At 40.3% G+C, this 14,155-nt stretch overlaps 1 long non-coding RNA gene across 1 annotated transcript; it reads right to left on the minus strand.

The window, feature by feature from the left end:
* Positions 1-9,603: 9,603 nt before the first annotated feature.
* Positions 9,604-13,903, minus strand: LOC115948570. Its single transcript, XR_004082380.1, has 3 exons — positions 13,871-13,903; positions 11,642-11,781; positions 9,604-9,644 (listed from the first exon to the last, which is right to left on the minus strand). It is a non-coding gene; the product is annotated as an uncharacterized LOC115948570 (long non-coding RNA).
* Positions 13,904-14,155: the final 252 nt, after the last annotated feature.

Consider the following 14,155-nt stretch of genomic DNA (forward strand, 5'->3'; position numbering starts at 1 on the left):
AATTTAATTTACAATAATATGTAGTGGGCTAGATATTTCAGGCAGAAATTTTATTTATTGGTCAGTAGATGAGGCCAGAGGAACTACAAGATCTGTCACTGTTACACTCACTGGAGGGACAATGAAGCACTGAAGTTTTTGAATACTCACTGTGCTGTTTTTCTCCCCTTTGACAACAGCCAAATGATCAAACCCTTAACAATGCACATGTACTTAGACAAAATTCCCATTTATCTGACACATCCCAATGCTAGATCTGCCCATAACTAAAACTCCTATTCAAAGATCATTGTGCTATGAGAGGGTGGAGGGTTGACAATTTTTCCATTTCAGGGTAGATTCCACCTACTCTTCCCAGAAGTGAGCCTGGTCCACAGCTAAGCAATCCACAGGCCATCCCTATGACCAAATCCTGAAACCCTTGCTCATGACTGAACTCTACCTGGGATCCATTTGTACAGGTTTTTACACTTCAATAAATCTGACCTTTTACTTCTGTTTTTTCTACTGGATAAAAATGAAGGCATCATTTTGAAAACCTGTATTGAAAACTCAGTTTTTCCGAGCATTTTATGTAGAGTTTAAGAGTGCAGATTTCAGCTCAGGCTCTAAATAAAACTCTCAAGACTTTGGTTGGAATAAAACTCAGTCTACTGTAAGGTGAAGTACTGAAAGCATGCTTCATTTCATGTCTTAGGAGAAACTGCCAGAGATGATTCCTGCACATGATCTGCACAGGTTAGGAGCTATTTCTTAATCTCCATTCTATTTATTACATGTAACAGGTTCTTCTAAAGCCACATGTATAAACAAGCAAACTGATGGCAGATTTACAATCATTTTGCAAAAGGTATTAAAAGTGTGCTTGTAAAAAACTATCTGAGCCTGTTCTATGAGTAGTAAACCACTGGGGGGGAAAAAAGGATACCTGACAGCTTGAAGAAACCAAGTTCATCTCCCTCAATTCTTGGGAACCATCTAATCCATAAATGAAGGAACACCTTGTGAGATCACCTACCACACACATTTATGCAGGCTGAAAACTGTATCTATGTCTGGATTTACAGCAGACTTGCTGCAAAACTTCAAGTTAGTTCCTGTCCACTCTTGCTAGTTCTCCAGGCTGCTCAGTGTGTGCAGAAATCTCATCCTAACCCTTGAGTTTCCTTTCAATTGAGTTGGGGGTTTTTAAAATTGCAAATCATAAGATGAAAGTGGAGAGAATTACTTTTGTTTTCCAAGTACCTGAAGAGTTTTAGGTTTGGTTTCTAATAATTGTCCTTTATCTAGTCCAGAAGATTGGTTTTTGATGGTCTGAAGTGCACCATTAGCTTTACACGCTCTTAAACACTAGTCTGACTTAGAACCAGTGTAACTGTTTTGTTACAAATGGTTTTAGTTTCCAAGTAAACCAAGTGGCAAAGCAATTCAAAACATATTGAATTCATTTAACACATTAATAACCACAACTGGCTCTAAATCAGAAAGAATTACTCTAGACTTAAGAGAGTTTTATTTCTGACAGTTCTTACTTTTAAAATAAAGTAAAACATATTGGATATATTCGCTTTAAAATGGCAAATCAGTAACACAGGGATTAACATATTCCTTTTCTTTCTCGTGTCCAAGACATTTCTTTATACAGGAGAAAATGCTTGATTTCTCTTCAGTGCAAAAAAATAATCCTGTAAATGCACTTTTCATGTCCCAATGTGCAGCCACTTTGCTGAGCTTTTAGATTCTACAATTAGATAAATCAGATTTCCTAGTGAAGATCTAAAGCTGTAAATACAATTTCTCTTCACTTCATTAGGGATCTGGGTAATTCCTGTCTTGGGAGCAGATCCTGTCCATGAGCAGCTGGTCCAGCCATCACCACTGCACAGCTTATGGAAGCATGAGATGCCTTGGTACGTCCTTTTTTCCCCTGTTAGATTAAAGTGACAAGCACAGCCTTAGAGCTCGGATCTCCCAGCATCAACAGAGGGCACTTGGCAACTGATGCCAGCAGCAGGGTGATGCAGAACAGCACAGGGGGCACCTTCTGCAGCAGTGGCTCTGCAAACAGCATCTGCTGAGCTGGAGGCCAGGGCAGCCCTCCTGCCTGGGTGAAGGCAGCAACGGAGAACAAGCCAAGACAGCCCAGACAAGGTTTCTGGAGACTCACCAGGACTCACAAACTGCTGCAGGGAAGGTACCAAAGCCCAGGTCCCGGTGCTTGTGAGGTGTCTGCGCCCACACTTCCAAGAAGCTGTGTTCCTGGCATGGCCTGCCCGGTGGGATGGAGCAGCTCCACCACTCCCTACCATTCCAGGAGCCCCTGCTCCATCCCACCGGGCAGGCCATGCCAGCTGGCACGGGCTCACCAAGGTCCCATTTCTGTCACCTTGGCATGGGGGAACAGCACCCTTCCCACGTGCCATTTGCACTGAGATGATTTGGTGTTGGAGAGGCCACCGAGGAGTCAGGAGGGACCACTTCTGATTGGAACTGTGCTGGGAGGTTGGACAGCAGAACTCTGCAGTGGTGCCCTTGCCACACCTCCGTGTTATCCCAACCCATCCCCACTTTATCCTGGCTTTTGCTGCAGTGCTCTTGCACATCACACCTCCAGGACTTGACCCACACAGACAATGCTCCCACAGCTTGCCCCTATGACTTTCCCAGGAATGGGAATGATTTAATGTTAATGGCTATCCTCTTCAGAACGGGTCCTGGAGAGTGGGGCATAAGAGGTCATCATTGTTTAAACACACTTGTTTTGCCTTCTTTCTCAGAAACTTTAAATCATGAGCTTCCTTACACAGACTGCCCAAACTGACAGCTTTAGGATGTGTGAGAAAGACAAAATTAATTTAGTGCAAAAGATAAGACATTTCCTTGGGGAAGCACTAACACCAGGCGTATTACCCCTCAGTGTCATTGCAGATTAGTGTTCTGCAGAGAAAGGGATTCTAAATCTTTTTAATTGAAAAATGTTTCTCTTTTCCTTACTATTATAAATTTCTGCCCAGAGGTTAAAGATTTTTAAAATTATTTCTGAATTACATCCAATTTCTGGACAGTTTATCAAAAAAAGGAGGATGCAGTTTGTCTCTTGCTTTATTAATTTATGTCAGACCAGAGAAAGGAGAAATATATTCCCCTGGTGACCCAAATGAAATAGTTACATAAAGAGATGCTTAGAAATACAAAGCCCAGACATCTCTAACATGTTAAGATTGGCAGCTGTAACCAACACATCCACATGTAGGAACACATGCCATAATGATGCAAAGTGGAAGGATAATTATCCAAACACAGTGATGGAAGCAACAGTCAAGAGAAAAATTTTACTCAGCTTCTATCTCCCTTTTTCTGGCTTCAAGTTTGAAAAACATCAAAACCAATTATTTTAATCCATGTAGGCTGTTTGACTCGTAAGTCACAAAATTACCTCAAGATAAGAAGAAGATGCAAATATCCTTTTACCTTTAGCATATCTTGAGCAGGAACATTCAAAACTGAGACCTGGACTTGCTCAGTCCTTGATCCATGGCCTTGGAGCAGCCCTCTTTTTATCCCAAAAGGGAGATCTGATGAGATTTGAAGCAAAGTCCTGGCTTTGAGTGGTGTAGGCACTAACCCCAGGAGCCTCCGGGAAAGCACAGTTCCCTTTGGTGTCCGTAGCCTGCTGGAAGACAGGAAAAGCATCACACAGAGTTAGTTCATTCTCTGTTTAGATGTTCATTTAGCTATAAGGCTGCCTGGCTATCTTTTCTAGAGCTCTAAACACAAAAGCAACTTTGTGCTTTGAGGTGCACAATTTGTAATTTGGGGGGCAGCATATTTAAAAAGGCACTCTTCAGGTGAATGTTTCTATAGAGATTGGTCTGCCATGGTCTTTGGGCAGCTGCATAGCCCACAGATCATTTGTGTGTTAGGATGGTTTGGCTTTTTTTGTCCTTGGAAATCCTTCCAAACAACTGTATTCTTTCCACTTCTCCTGATTGTGTAATGGTTGTGCTTCCTCTGATCTGTACTGAAGAAAAAATATTTTCCTTTTCTAATTCAATCCTTAGCCATTGTTTTCCCAACCTCTCGTTCTCAAGAAATGTGATTTCTTAAAAAAAAAATCTAATTAAGCCATTTATCAAACTTTTCCAAGTGGGTAGAGTGATAAATTAGCCCTATCTTCCACCAACAATCTGATGGATGGGAAGATAAAGATGCAGAGGCTGTTATTTTAGCTGGAAGCTCTCCACTATATCAATTGTTTGGCCCCAAGCCGAAAGAGCCTAAGAGTTGACAAGGACTAATGACGGGTTCATGAAGTTTATGCAGCGTGAGGCCTGACATCAAAGCAATGCACCCTTATTAGCAGTACCTCTATACCTTCTCCTTGCAAAAAAAATACTCATTTGTTTTTTCAAAAGATTTTACTTAATCATTCTACTCTTTCAGCAAATGGAAAAAAATTCAAACTGGAAATAAATTTGCACAATAGCTGATGAGTTCTGCTCTTCTCTGTAACTAGGAAGTGATTGCTATGACTTTTAAGTAATGTTCACCAAGAGAGGCTAAGACAGGCAGGCTGTAAGTAAGTTTCCCTAGAGGTCTTTCCTTTTACCACTATTGCTTTGAAATACTTAGAACTCTTCCCAAGTATGAACTCTTGGTGGTTTTAGGATATAAGGTTAGGGCTGAGGTGGATATTGGGCCTGTTTCTGTGACAGCATCACCTTCAGTGTTTGTAACTCACACCTCTCTCCCTTCTCCCTGTGCTTTTATTTTGATGTGCACCATTTTGACATGAAATGGAAACGCTGTGTAGAAAGTGGAATGCAATTACTACCTGACTGGAAAGAAGGAAGAGAGGATATAACAGCCAGGATGACTTCTAAGAAAAATCAAATCTACAACTCAACAACAAAAACCTCTTTTGATATCTTTGTTTGACAAAACAAGCCATTTCTGCAGATACTACTTGTTACTCTGGACTAGAAGTTAAATCCATGTATTTTTTACTGGAAAACTATTTAAAGACTACTCTTGATGTCCCATTCTTTATAACCTTTTTTTTCTCTAGTGGAAATATGACAGTCTTCAACTTGCTGGCACAATGAGAAACTTTGGTATTGCTTTATCAAATCCAACTGCAGCAGTCCTGCATGTCCATATACCTGATGAACTTGATTTATCTTTTCCACACAACATTTTTACAGGATGGAATTAAAAACAATACTGCAATGACATGATGACAGCACTGGAAGTCAGTGCAAAGACACATTCAGCACATCCCACAGTATTTTACCTTCACTTTCCAGTCTGGACTTAATAATATGTGTGGAAGGAGCACTGTGCAAAACTAGGGATGTCATCCATCTTCAACCCTCCTGTGTCTCAACAAACTGCCCTGGATTATCCCTCCTCTATTGCTCCCAATCCATCACCAACTTGCTCTGAGTGGTTGGGCACTCCTGCAGCTTTTCTTCCTTTTTGCTTTTCCAAAGGGGATGTGCCATTGCATCTGCCATGCTGCTTTTGACCCTGGGACATCAAGGCAATTTACATCCCACTGGAATATTCACAAGCTCTGATGGTTTTTGGGGAAATATAAAAAAGCTTGGAGTCTGCGAGGTACAACACAAACAATCACAGAAAGAACAAAAGAGAACTTTTAAATACTACAACCTTACCTGGCAATGTCAAAACCAGGAGTTGAAATTCTGGTTGAAAAGACCGCAGTAATTCAATTTTTTTCTTCTTCCTGATGCATTTAATATCTCTAAGTTCCTAATGTACTTTCGTAGCTGTTTATTGATAACAGGGCTGCTTAGGAATCATATTCTCTCCATAACATCCCCTTGCAATCCTTGGAATGAAAACCTAAGTAAAGAAAAATGCACTGGTTGAATTTTTCTACTTAGAAATGGGTTTTTTTTGCAATAAAAATGAAGCGTAAGTATTATGACACTATGCAATTAAGTGTTCAAATGTCATTGCTTCTAACTTAGGAAGAGGATTCCTTGAACAAAGAAGCTTAAATGTAAATTGGCTGGAAATGAAAAAAAAGAAAAAGATCAGTGCTGAAGTGGCCAGTGAACCAAACTGTTTGCTTACTTATAATTAGCAGCATGGTCATTGTCTGGCTGCCCTGGCTCTCTGTAAATAAGACTGGGCAGACTGTGATTTAAGATTATTTAGAAGATTTATTTATTATTTAAGATTTATTAATTGCCTCAAGAGATAGGTAAAACAACAACTTTCTCAGTCACTCAGCTTGGTTGGGGGGTAGTGGCTACAATTCAATCCTATTTATCCTTTCTTCAGTAAAATAAAGGATTTTCCTTTTCTTTAAACATGGCTCCAATTACTGAATAGAGCAAACTCATTCAGAATTACAAGCTTCAGATTTTTCCAAGGTTCCTGAATCTCTCACACATTTTAGCAAACAAAGTTAAGAAATTTTGTTCTGTAATTTACAATTTATTACAAAATTCAATGAGAGAGCTTAAAAAGGCTTAGCTACAAAATAAATAATAATAAGCTTACTCCACCCTGCATTTGTCTTTTATTTGCCAGATGCCCAGGTTGTTTTACTTCCTTAACACAACTTTAGAAAATACAGCAAGTCTGTACATGTACAGTTCCCACCTGGAAGCACAAACTTTAGCAGCCAACCCCAACTTAAAACAATAAACTCCTCTTTCCTTTCTGCTCAAAGGTAATGTATAATTCAGCTAGAGCTGAGGGATACTCACATAATTTGCCTTTAAAGGTTGCCCAATAGATTCTGTGTAAGTCTGGTAGAAGGACAGACAAGCAAACCACCACACTGCTACTACAGCTACAGAGGGAAGTGCACAGGTTTGCAGATCAGCTGGAATTTGGGCTGTTCCATCATGCCTGTGAAACTGAAGTGGAGAGATGGCACACAAATCAGAGTGCAGAGACACTGCTCAGCTGTGGCAGTGAAAATACCCATTTCAGCCATCAAAGGGATCTGCTTTGCACTGCTCTTGATTTTTTCTTCCTCTAAATCACACTAATACTATGTCTTTTCTCAACTTTATTTCAGTCTCTTACATTTGGGAACAGCTTCTGATTTTAAGATGACTTCACATGAGTATTAGGACAGAGCTTTTGCTCACTAAATGATACATGAAGAGAATAATGATTTCAGATCTGTATGTCCTATTTTAGCTATTTCCACTACCAGGAAGCGATGCCTGACCTACTTGTGTGTCACAAAAATAGCCAAGGATCTTTAAGCAAAATCAATGCTGCTGAGCTGAACAGAAATGGAGAGGTGCAGTGTGCTCACAGCACGAGCCCTTTGGTGCCCATCCCAGCACTGCTCTAAGAGAACACCTCCATGCATGGTCCAAAACAACCTGGGCATTGCTGAAAAACTCAAACTTTTCTTTTCAAAAAGCGACATTGAAGTTCTAGGCTGAAAATCCACTGAGGATTCTGGTGGGCACCACTCTGCAGGCCTGAAGATACAGACTGGAGGCAGCAGATTGGACCCCCAGGGAACCTGTGTGCTTTCTACCAAAAATGCCTGATTTTACACCATTCCAGCAGCCTGCAGAGGTTTTGGTGCTTGCTTTCTTTACAGCTCAAATGTAGGTGCTGCAATGCTGACAACATGCACAAATCCTCTCACTGTCTCTATCATCATAACCATTGACAAAATTCTATTATCAAATTGATTGCACCTCCTTTATGTTGCAGTGTTTGCTGTTACCCCAGGGATGAATACCAGACTCTCTGCAGGCAACTGGACTTTCTGTGCCACTAAGATACAGTTCACTACCACAATGCTCAGCTGAGTCTCAAAGCCTTTACAGAGCATGTAACTTCACTAGATGGCAGTGGAGAGAAATATTACTTCATATCTATGTATTTTTTAATAGGAGAGGGACACATCCCAGCAAGTCCTGCTGTTTATTAGTGCTGTCTGTGTTAACACTACATCACCAGACAGCAATTCTCTCACCCACACAAAAGTCCAGGGGCTCCTGCCCAGCTAAATCTCTCTGTAAATGTTTGGGAAAGCACAGACACTCTTCCAGCACTAATGCAGAGAGGCAGGGAGCAACATGCACTCCTCTTTGAAGGGTTTTTCTCATAAGCTCAACTGTACCATGGTCTTTCCTGAAATCCCAGGAAAAGACAAGTTCCAAAAAGAAAAAGTTTCCAAAAGAAAACTTGCCTGAGAAGTCAGAGACACCGTCCTTCAAAGAATCTTAACGTTCATGCCCTAAACATGATGAAGAAAATGAGTGAAGAGTAAGAATGAGAAAGCAAATGGTTCAAGGAGCTTTGTGAGGACTACTCTGCCTTCAATAAAATCCTTTTCATTCACAGGAAATCCTTACAAATACATGTTTCTTGGGAGAACTCTATGGTCTCTTACAGATAACTCAAGAAACAAAGCGTAATTTTTCAGACTTCTGACAAAACTTCAAAGCAGCAAGTTCTGTAACTTCTAAGGTTCAAAACCTTCAAAAATTCAATCTTTTGAATACAGAGAACTGATGTCTCCCGGTCTTTGGAAATTGATACACGTGGACAAAAGTAAAGAACTAAAACAGAGTGAATGATTTCAGCCAAGAGCATTACTTCAATTAAGAGTCTATCAGTAAAGTTCTCTAGAAACAATGGAGTTGTCTGGCTTTATTTAGAATGCTCAGAAAACACAAACTATCATTTAGTAGAGTAAGGAGACAAAGTTTGGTTTCTTCTAGCATCAAATGTAAAAAAGAAAATTTCTAAGGCTTGTTTCTTGCTGTGGGAGAAATATTAAAAAACTCATTTCACTGCCTAAATCACACTTCTTTAAGCAATTCTTGCCTTTATCTTAACAATTTCCAAGCCTTTCCCCTCAGAGAGCAATACATTGTCCTCTGGCATCTCAGCTGCTCCCTCACCAAACTGTTTGCAAGAGCAAGCAGAGATTCAGGATATTGAAAGTGCTGATAAAAAACAAACCCAGTTGTGTTGCAAGTGACTTCTTGACTTATGCCTGCTAAGCACAATTCAAAGGCTTGAACTTTTAAAGGCATCATTCCCTCTATTTATTTTTGTGTAAATACGAGCAGATGAGAAACAATTCCTTATGGCATTTCAATCTGGGAGACTTCTCTTACTTCTCCTCCTCACCGGCCAGTGAGGAACAGAAATATCTGGAGGTGCAAAGCCCCAGGGTTTTGTCAGTGACACAAGGAGTTGTATTCTCTGCATCTCTGGTCAAACAAACACACACAATACATGAGGCTGTCACATAAAGAACAACTTGTTGCCTAAATCAGCTTGGTAAAAAAAATAAATGACTGCTCCCCAAGCATCAAGAGATGGAGATTTCTAGAAAAATACCCATATTTCAGATTATCTCAGTGGATTCCCCCAGATGTAGATACTGTAAACAAACACTATAATTTGAATTATTTGTGGCACTAAATACATTTAGTAGAAATATAAAAGACCAACCTGACAGAACAGTGATGCCACTTGTGGTCACTCCAACCTCAGTCACAGGGAAGTAATTTTCTTTATCATTAACACTAGAGATCTTCATGTTGGATGCCCTGGATGACACCAGTATGCAGTAAGACAGTCAGGTACCTGGAAAAAAGCCAGAAGTCCTCTCCAACAGCCTAGATAATGACAAAACAGCCCTTTTAGTTTATTTATTGCAGTCATTCAGTTCCTCTTTTTAAACCCTTTAATTTCACCTTACACAAAAAGATCTCAATTGCAGAGTAACGAGAACTGTTGCACTGTGTCCTTCCCACTTTCTCCCCAGCACACTCATCAATCACAGAGCTGTGGGTCTGCCTGGAAGCTGTGCCATCCTGTTAGGTTTAATTAAGTAGCCTTAAAGTAAGTGGCCAATCAATATTGATTCATGTGGGTCTCACTGCACTAAGTCATCACAGTGTCTGAAGGCATTGCTGATGTGAGTATAATACCCTGGCTTGGCCTGTCCACATTCATGTCAAATGAAGATTAAGAGTGAAAAGAAAACACTCTTTGAGCTATTTTCTCCTCCATAATGTGCATCTGACTGAATACAGAGCAGAATCCCTTCCTTTTCAAAGCTCTACAAGTACTTCCCAGCCTATTTACTTTGTATTTAATTCCTCTGCACAGAACTTGAATTTTGTACTGCCACAAAAAATGTCATGACCTGCATTTCCTGAAGTTTGGATTTGAAGCTGATAGATACTGATTAAATCTGACCATAACCTGCACAACACACAGCATGCAATGAGGTCTGGAAATTGCTGTATGATAGTTATGATAAAATATCATTACAATAAAATCTTCCTTATCCAAAATATAACTGTGTAGCAATCAATGAAAAGGATTATTACTGACACTTGCATAACAATATCTAAATTAAATTGATCTAACTCTGAGGAACCTGCTCTGATTTCCTAGCACTTCAAGCAAGTTTCTCTCTTCTCTAAAGGGAAGCAAGGGTTTAATTGTCCCATCTCTATAGGTGATTTTTTTGGCACAGTCTAACTAGCTGACATGGGCCATGAAGACTATAATCTATTTTAAAGCCTCTCAGTTATCACCTGATAGGTGCACCATCTATTTTTATTCCCCACCAGGCCACCCCAAAGACTGCTCAAGTCTGAAGCTCTACTTTAAAATTACTGCACATTTCTACAGCAAATTATACCACACCTTGATGGGGTCCTGCAGCTTCATAACAGTGAAACAGAGCTGAAGACAAAGTGCCAATTTACAAACTAAACTCAAGTTTTATACATCAGTAAAACCCATGACCAAGGTGGATTATAACATAAAACCCTGACAAACAAGTATTTACAACATAAGCAGTGAAATAAGGCATTTTTATTAGCAATCCCAAATCAGGTCTCTCCTAGAAACACATTTAATCTCACAGCCTCTGATTGTATTTGTATTACTTTTTCTATCTAATGTTTAAAAAGAAATATTTGACTTAGGGATGTATAGAGCTTATTTAGTTCTTTTGCTACCCCTTTCTTTCAGCAGCAATGAAAATCTGCAGTGCTGTGCTGCTTGCTACAGGTTGTAGATGTGAGTTTGCAGCTTGTACAGTCACACTCACTGTGTTTACTATGCAAAACAGTTGTAACAGTATGTGGGAATGAAAAGCCCTAATTTGTGTGGAATCGAATGATTTGTATAAATTTTACTTCTGAATTGCTTTGGAAACTTGAAATTGTCACATAATTAAGAAAGCCATTCAGATGTCTTTCCAGTCTTTCATTTTCTGGCTTTGATGCATTTGCCACTGGGGTTTTCACAGAATATTCAGCTTTCCAGATGGTTTCGTTTACATTTCTAAGTCTGCCATGGTGTGGAGCTTGGGTCTCAATTGCAGGTCACACCTAACAAGGGGACATCTAGAAAATGAAAAATTCCTAGCACCTCTGTGGTTAGCCCTGCTGAATAATTGCTGCAGTAGCTGAATTTTGCTGTACAGATGTTGGTAATTTGCTATTGAAAACCACCAGTATCAAACTGTCAGAGTCAAGAAATGGCTTTAATTATTTCCTCCCTGGAGCAGTAATAGCCATTACTTGAGCACTGCCAAAGCTGGAACGTGTTTGTGTGGGTGATTTCTTAGCACATGGAGTGCAGGCAGCTTTACCTGCACTTGCCAGCCCTTTGCTCCCTCCTTGTGGAAGGAGATTGCTTCAGTCAGGGCCAGATCATCTGGAGACCACCACGAGCTTTCCTCCTTTTCCCTGGCCACCAAAGACTAACATTGTTTTTCTGCTTCATTGAGTCCTGAAAATAGAAGATAAATCAGACAGAAAGCCCTTGGAACTAAGGATAAGAGGAAAAATCTTCTCTGGGAGGGAATAATTAAACAAAAATATCAGAAGCTATGGGAAATTTGATGAGAAATTGTACTGAGAAAGAAGGTGAGGTCAGCAGGGCTACTGCAGCAGTCTCCTCCTCACTCTGCATAAGCACTGCCTGGGCTCTCCCTTCTTGCAGCATTGGGCACAAATAAAACTATAGTCAAAACCACACAGCTTAAAAAAAAATATTAAAATTCAGGAGCAGGTCAAAATATTTTTACCATTTTTCAGCAATTTCAACATTATTCTCTCCCCTTCATCAAATAGATCCAAACCTCAGAAAAATTAAAAACTGATGTTAATGTGAACATTTCCACAGGAGCCTGCAAGGGGCTTTGGCTTGTGCTTCAAAAGAACTACAACCCCTCCAAAATAACTTTTGGGCTAGGATGTTTTATTCCTCCTTCCCATGCTGTATTGATTTGGGAAGACAATCTAACCTCTGTACCTCCAAAAGCTGTCTTGTCTCTGAAGTGGGATAAGGTTCTTCTCCCTAAATAATTTGAGGACTTTTTGTGTCTCTAACAGAGAAGTGCTGAAGCAAAGTTTTCCTGAAGCCTGGGGGAGTTTGTCTCCTAGAAGAGCAGGGAACACCAAGGGTGTTCCTGCAATATTCATGTGCTTGGCCAGCAAGGAGCTGCTGTGCTTTGAAGTGCTCACTTTGGGTATTTGTGGATATTTGTGCATCTGGAGACAGGGTGTGTTTTCCCACATGCAGCAACCTTTCCTTCTGCTGACTGCACAGCCCAGCCCAATGTCACATTGATGCTCTCTGGATTGCTCCACAAGGGAGAAGCAAAACATGGCTTATAAAAAAAGAAGGAACATGATAAGGAAAACCAGCCTAATGAAATATACTAGAAATACTTGTCAGCTTAAAAGCTTTTAAGTTGTTAAGAGCTCACCTTTAAGTCATGAGCAAGTTTGCTATTAATTTATCTAATGTTTTTAAGTACTAGCAAGGAAGAGGTTAAGAATGTTTTAACTACACATGGATTTTCCCTAGATTTATTTTTTAATTTCCTTTCTTTTTAGGTCAGCAATAAAATTTAAAAAGCTGGGGGTGGGGGGGAGAAAAAGAGAAACAGTCCCTACTTTAAAACATGCAGCTCAGAAGGGAGGAAAAATGGGATTTCTTTGCATCCTGGTGAAGTCAAGACTAGCAGGGTTTGCTGAGTTTGAGAGGAATTAAGATATCTTTTCAACCCAACTTGTGCAGCGAATATTTCTGTGAGGTGACCACTTCTAATTGCTGCTGCTGGTGTCCCAGCACAGCAGAGACAACCAGCACCATCTGTCAGCAGCACAGGCTGACTGACCATCAGTGAAAGAGATTCCAATACTGCCCAATAGAGGCTGATGATCAATAGCTATTCAAGTTCTGCTGCTCTCCCTGCATGACAGCCAAGAGCATAAATAATAAAGAGTTCTGAAAAGCTCCCTGGTGTCTCTGCATGGGCAGGAGCTGTTTGAGTGCAACAGGCACTTCTTGTGTGTGGCACATCTTAACCACAAAATTGATACCTATGGACAGAGTCTGGTGTCATCAACATCCAGCTCACAGCTGAAACTATTTTGGAGTTTTGTTAAGAATGACAAGATTTGATGAATGGAGATTAATGATTAAAATGTTTCAGCCTTTCTAAGTCCTCACACAATGTGATGGCAAATAAGTCTTCAAAGAGATTTATTTTTGTTCCTAGCAGCTGGATATCTAGAGCCTGCCGTTCCTGAGGGAGTCCCAGAGACCCACTTGATGATGGGAGTGTTTCACAGCTGGAAGAGACTTGGATTGTTAAACAATGACTCGAGCTGGAACATATTTTAGTGACTAGACTCTGCAAACCCTGAGGTCCCTAATTGCCTGCAGGCAGCCTGCTTATCACTGCAAACCTGGAGCGCCCATCTTGTAACATGAGGCACTGAAAGCCTGTCTTGAACATGGAATTCAATTACAAGGAAATTATTCCAGGAAAAAAACCCAACAGAACACAAAGAACACAACTTCCCACCTCATTTTTCTGCTGTCAGAGGGGCAGGTGGGCTGGGGGCTCGCTGACATCAGGAAGATGGATCCTTATTTACACTTCCACGGGAAAGCTGCTGTGAAAATTAATTGTTTTCCTTACCTACAGACAACACTTATTTACAAGGCAATTACTCCATTCCAAACACTTCCATTTTGAATTTGAATGGAAATTAAACTTGGACAATGCCAGAGGAACATTTGGGAAGTCACAATGACAGAAGCAAAGCTTTTGTAAAGCACATTATAAGCCACATTTAAAAATCACTTT

Source organism: Geospiza fortis, unplaced genomic scaffold (assembly GCF_000277835.1).
Source record: "Geospiza fortis unplaced genomic scaffold, GeoFor_1.0 scaffold636, whole genome shotgun sequence".
Taxonomy (NCBI): Eukaryota; Metazoa; Chordata; class Aves; order Passeriformes; family Thraupidae; genus Geospiza; species Geospiza fortis.